Genomic DNA, 6,241 nt, shown 5'->3' on the forward strand with positions numbered 1-6,241 from the left:
CGTTAGCACGAACACGTCAGGTCTCCCTTCTCCCACTAAATCGACTCCCGATCCCGAACAAAGCCGAGCCTCGCTGAATAGCTGTGCAGAATCATAGACAACACATACCTCTGATATCGTAACCGGTTGGTGATCAGTGTGGTCCCGGGAAAACAGTCCGATATCCGGGTGTGACGTCAATGGGCCTGGAACCGGTTTGTTCTCCCTGTCCGGAGAGTTCAGTCGATGCTGCTGCTCCCGAGGCCGCTCGGCTGTGAACCGATGGACGGGGCCGGGTGAGCCGGGGGAGAGCGGGACTGTCGCGGTCCGGGTCACACTAACTCACACCGGCTCAGGACGGGTCTGACTGCGGGAGGAGGCGGGAGTGGGATCAATGAGGCAACCCTAAAGAGGGAAACAAACAGGCTGCGTTAAACTTTCTGTCGGATTTCCGTGTAGATCGCTCCTTTTTCTTTCATCGTAACCAGTGGGGCGGAGTTACTCTGTTTAACACTGCCAGTCCCAGGCTAAAAATTTGATCCAGCCCGGGTTCTGGGAGGGTTTGAGTTTCCGCCCCCTGTGTGTAAACAGAACTGCCCGGTGCAGGTAGTTTCAGCTCCAACGTCACTCACATATTCAGGCGCGGGGAGCCGCCTTTCCGTTGAAATTAATCCAAACACATCCGACCATATATATTCACACTCAACGGTAACAAATCTGGTCAAAGATTTCCTCAGCGCCTCTCGATTCAGGGGAATTGATTAACTCTAACAGTAGAGATTATTGCAGTTCCATCCGGACAACTATTTTTACAAGAAACCCCCTCGCCCACAGTTAACAGCGTGTCTCTTTTTCACAAGCAATGTTTGTTGGTTCACACCCCGCCGTTAATACTTGTGGAATTGGTTTCCGGCAAATCAGAGGTTTTCCCGGGAAAGGTCTTAAAAAAATTCGCTGAAGAATATTTTCTAGTCAACTGCAGATGGTTCGAGTTTGTGAGAAACATAAGGTGCTGGAAACTCGCGGCAACCAGGGCAACAACTGTAACTGCTAATGTTGCGCGTTCTTCGGGACCCTGGGTAAATCATGTCAGAGATCATCTCGCTCTTCCCTGCAGCAGAAAGGGTTAAGTACGATATTGAAGTGACTTTCTTTGCGCCTGCCTGAGGGAGTTTTTTTTCAGACCCGGTTGCATTTGATTTCTGGAGTGGGGCCGCTCCCTGTTCTGAGGAATGTGCGTGAACAGGCAGCAGCTCACACACAGGCCCTGAGCACTGAGTTTCACAGAACAACAACCCGAACCTTCAAATCAATCCATAATCTGTCCTCTTCCCCCTCCATTTCCAATTTCACTGATGGGTGTCTGCTTGAAGCATTGACATTGTCCAGTTCCATAGATGCTGATCCCTACATCCCCAGTCTTGGCGTTATCTGTAAATCTGCTGGTCCAGTTGACCACAATATCGTCCGGATTGTTTGGTTTTGATGACAAAGAACAGCCGAGCCGGCGCTGATCCCTGCAGCACTCCGTTGTTCACAGGCCCCCAGTCAGAAAGGCGACCATCTACAACCACATTGCAGCTTCTCCCAGCAAACCACTGTCTAGTTCAATTTACTGCCTTATTTTGAGTGTCCAGCAACCGAAACTTTTTGACTAAGCTCCCAGGTGGAACCTTGGCAAATGCCTTGCTAAAGCCCACGTAGGTAACATCCACTGTCTTGTCTTTTATAAGAACGCTGAGGCCCGACCTACCAGGCACAACGCCATGCTGACCATCCCGAATCAGCCAAAGTCTACCCAAATAATCACAGATCTGGTCCCTTAGAATAGCTTTCAACAACTTTCCCACTACTTAATCAGGATTCCCGGCCTCGAATTTCCTGGCTTATATTTGGAGGTTTTCTGAAGCAGTGGAACCAGTCCTCCGCTCCCTCACATGTCGCAATGGATGATTTAAAGATCTCTGCTCGGGCACTGCAATTTCTGCACTTGCCTCCAGACCATGCAGGGGAGGACCTGGACAGGTCCTGGAGATTAATCGTCCCTAATGTGCTTTAAGACAGCAAATAATTCCTCCTCTCTAATCTGTATGGGGTCCATCTATTACATCAAGTCCGTTTACAATATGGGCGTTCCAGTGCATATGGGAAAAGTTAAATTCACCTAACACCACAAAGTATGTTTCTACAACAGACTGCAATCTCGCAGCGAATCTGCTCCAATAAATCCCACAGACTGTTGGGTTGCCTGTAATATAGCCCCATTAATGTGGTCGTGTCTTTCTTATTCCTCAGTTCTGCCCAGAGGAGTTCTCCAGTCTTTCCTGACTGTGCACTGCCGGGACATTTTCCCGTCACCCCTCCCGCATTTAATTCCACATGCACTGTCGCATTTAAAACAATGGAAACCCAGAGCAGCCATTCCTGCCACTCCTGCAACCAAGCCTCACGAATGGCTACAATGTCACCATTCCACGTGTTGATCCATGCCCTGAGCCCATCTGCCTTTCCTTCAATGCTTCTGGCACTGAAATGTACGCAGCTCGGAACATCAGTCGCACCGTGGTAAACCTGTGATTCCTGACTTTGTCTGTGATCCTAACAACATCTGTTTGAGAAACGTGGATAAATACATGGTTGGTAGGGGATGGAGAGCAGGTCAATGGGCTTGGCATGGAGTTTGACAGGGAGACCGGGAACCCTGCACAGCAAAACGCCCGGTGTTGGATATGATGATTGTGAATCATGCACGGTAAAGCTCCGGGATTGGGATATGGTGATTGATAATGGTGCTTAACGAGATAGAGAGACTGGGAATTGTGTCTGGTAATAGTCCGCATGTGGGCTACGGAGATTGGGAACCGTGCATGGTAAAACACCTGCTCGGGGATGGAGACGGGGAACAGTGTGTGCAAAACTCCCCAGGTGGAATCGCGAGACAGGGAACCGTAACCTCACTGTGGGTTTGTTCAGTGAATTAGAAACATAGAAAATATGTGCAGGAGTCGGCCGTTCGGTCCTTCGAGCAGCACCGCCATTCAGTATGATCATGGCTGAACATCCAACTCAGGACCCTGTACCTGCTTTCTCTCCGTACCCCCGATCCCTTTAGCCACAAGGGCCATATCTAACCTCCTCTTAAATATAGCCAATGAACCGGCCTCAACTGTTTCCTGTGGCAGAGAATTCCACAGATTTACCACTCTCTGTGTGAAGAAGTTTTTCCTCATCTCGGTCCTAAAAGGCTTCCTCTTCATCCATAAACTTTGAAAACTCGTTCTGGATTTCCCCAACATCGGAAACTATCATCCTGCATCTAGCCTGTCCAATCCCTTTAGAATTTTATACGTTTCAATAATATCCCCACTCAATCTTCTAAATTCCTGTGAGTATAAGCCAACTCGATCCAGTCTTTCTTCATATGAAAGTCCTGCCATCCCAGGAATCAATCTGCAGAACCTTCTCTGTTCTCCCTCGATGGTAAGAATGGCTTTCCTCAGATTAGGGGACCAAAACTGCACGCAATACTCTAGGTGCAGTCTCCCCAAGGCCTTGTACAACTGCAGTTGAACAACCCTGATCCTGTACTCAAATCCTTTTGCTATGAATGCCAACATGCCATTTGCCTTTTTCACCGCCTGCTGTACCTGCATGCCCACTTTCAATGACTGGTGTACAATGACACCCAGGTCTCGTTGCACCTCCCATTTTCCTAATCAGCCACCGTTCAGATAATAATCTGTTTTCCTGTTCTTGCAACCAAAGTGGATAACCTCACATTTACCAACATTAAATTGCATCTGCCATGAACTTGCCCACTCACCTAACCAATTCAAGTCACCCTGCATCCTCTTAGCCTCCTCCTCACAGCTAAGACCGCCGTCCAGCTTCTTGTCATCCGCAAATTTGGAGATGCTGCATTTAATTCCCTCATCTAAATCATTAAGATATATATTGTAAACAACTGGGGTCCCAGCACTGAGCCTTGCGGTACCCCACTAGTCACTGCCTGCCATTCTGAAAAGGTCCCGTTTACTCCCACACTTTGCCTCCTGTCTGCCAACCAATTCTCTATGCACATCAATAGCATACCCCCTAAACGTGTGCTTTAAGTTTGCACACTAATCTCCTGTGTGGGACCTTGTCAAAAGCCTTTTGAAAATCTAAATATACCACATCCACTTGCTCTCCCCTATCCACACCACTAGATACATCTTCAAACAATTCTAAAATATTGGTCAGACATGGTTTTCGTTTCATAAATCCATGTTGACTTTGTCCAATGATTTCACCTCATTCCAAATGTGCAGTTATCACATCTTTGATAACCGACTCTTGCATTTTCCCCACCACCGATGTCAGACTATCAGGTCTATAATTCCCCGGTTTCTCCCTCCCTCCTTTTCTAAAAATGTGGGGTTATATTAGATACCCTCCAATCCTCAGGATCTAATCCAGAATCTAAGGTGCTATAAAAATTATCACTAATGCATCCACTATTTCTTGGATTACTTCCTTAAGCACTCTGGGATGCAGACCCTCTTGCCCTGGGGATTTATCAGCTTTTAATCCCTTCAATTCACCTAACACCACTTCCCCACTAACATGTATTTCCCTCAGTTCTTCCATCTCACTAGATCCTCGGTCCATTACTATTTCCGGAGGATTATTTATGTCCTCCTTAGTGAAGGCAGAACCAAAGTAGTTAATTGGTCTGCCATGTCTTTGTTCCCTATGATCAATTCACCTGTTTCTGATTGTAAAGGACCTACATTTGTCTTGACTAATCTTTTTATTTTCACATATCTGTAAAAACTTTTACAGTCAGATTTTATTTTCCCTGCCAGCTTTTACTCATAATCTTTTTTCGCTTTCCTAATTAAGTCCTAATTCCTAATTTGGTCTCTGAATTTCTCCCAGTCCTCAGGTGTGCCGCTTTATTTTGCTAATTTATATGTTTCTTCTTTGGACTTGATACTATTCCTAATTTCCCTTGTCAGCCACGGGTGCACAACCTTCCCTGGTTTACTCTTTTGCCAAACTGGGATGAACAATGGTTGTAGTTCATTCATGCGATCTTCAAATGCTTGCCATTACCTATCCACCGTCAATCCTTTAAGTATGGTTTGCCAGTCTATCTTAGCTAATTCGGGGCTCGTACCTTCAAATTTACCCTTCTTTAAGTTCAGAACCTTTGTTTCTGAATTAACTATGTCACTCTCCATCTTAATGAAGAATTCCATCATATTATGGTCACTCTTACCCAAGGGGCCTCGCACAACAAGATTGCTAACTAACCCTTCCTCATTGCTCAATACCCAATCCAGAATGGCCTGCTCTCTAGTTGCTTCCTCGACATGTTGGTTCAGAAAATCATCCCGCATACATTCCAAGAAATCCTCTTCCTCAGCACCCTTGCCAATTTGGCTCTCCCCATCTATATGTAGATTGAAGTCACCCATTATAACTAGTGTTCCTTTATTGCACGTATTTCTAATTTCCTGTTTAATGCCATCCACAACCTCACTACTACTATTAGGTGGCCTGTACACAATTCCCACCAGCGTTTTCTGTCCCTTGGTGTTATGCAGCTCTACCCATATCGATTCCACATCCAGCATGCTAATGTCCTTCCTTTCTATTGTGTTAATCTCCTCTCTATCCAGCAATGCTACCCCACCTCCTTTTCTTTCCTGTCTATCCCTCTTGAATATTGAATATCCCTGGATGTTGAGCTCCCATCCTTGGTCACCCTGCAGCCATGTCTCTATGATCCCAACTATATCATATTACGTAATAACTATCTGCATACTCAATTCATCCAACTTGTTACGAATGCTCCTCGCATTGACACACAAAGCCTTCAGACTTGTTTTTGCAACACTCGTAGCCCTTATACAATTATGTTGAAAAGTGGCTCGTTTTGCTTTTTGCCGTGCATTTGCCTGCCTGCCACTTTTACTTTTCACCTTACTATTTTTTGCTGCTACCCTCATTTTACACCCCTCTCTGCACCCCTCTCTGTCTCTCTGCACTTGTTCCCATCCCCCTGCCACATTAGTTGAAATCTCCTGAACAGCAGTAACAAACGATCCCCCTAGGACTTTGGTTCCAGTCTTGCCCAAGTGCAGACCGTCCTGTTTGTAACGGCCCCACCTACCCAAGAACTGGTTCCAATGCCCCAGAAATTTGAATCACTCCCTATTGCACCATTTTTCAAGCCACGCATTCATCTCAAATATCCTCCTGTTTCTCCTCTGAC

This window comes from Hypanus sabinus, unplaced genomic scaffold (assembly GCF_030144855.1).
Source record: "Hypanus sabinus isolate sHypSab1 unplaced genomic scaffold, sHypSab1.hap1 scaffold_1996, whole genome shotgun sequence".
In the NCBI taxonomy this organism is placed as follows: domain Eukaryota; kingdom Metazoa; phylum Chordata; class Chondrichthyes; order Myliobatiformes; family Dasyatidae; genus Hypanus; species Hypanus sabinus.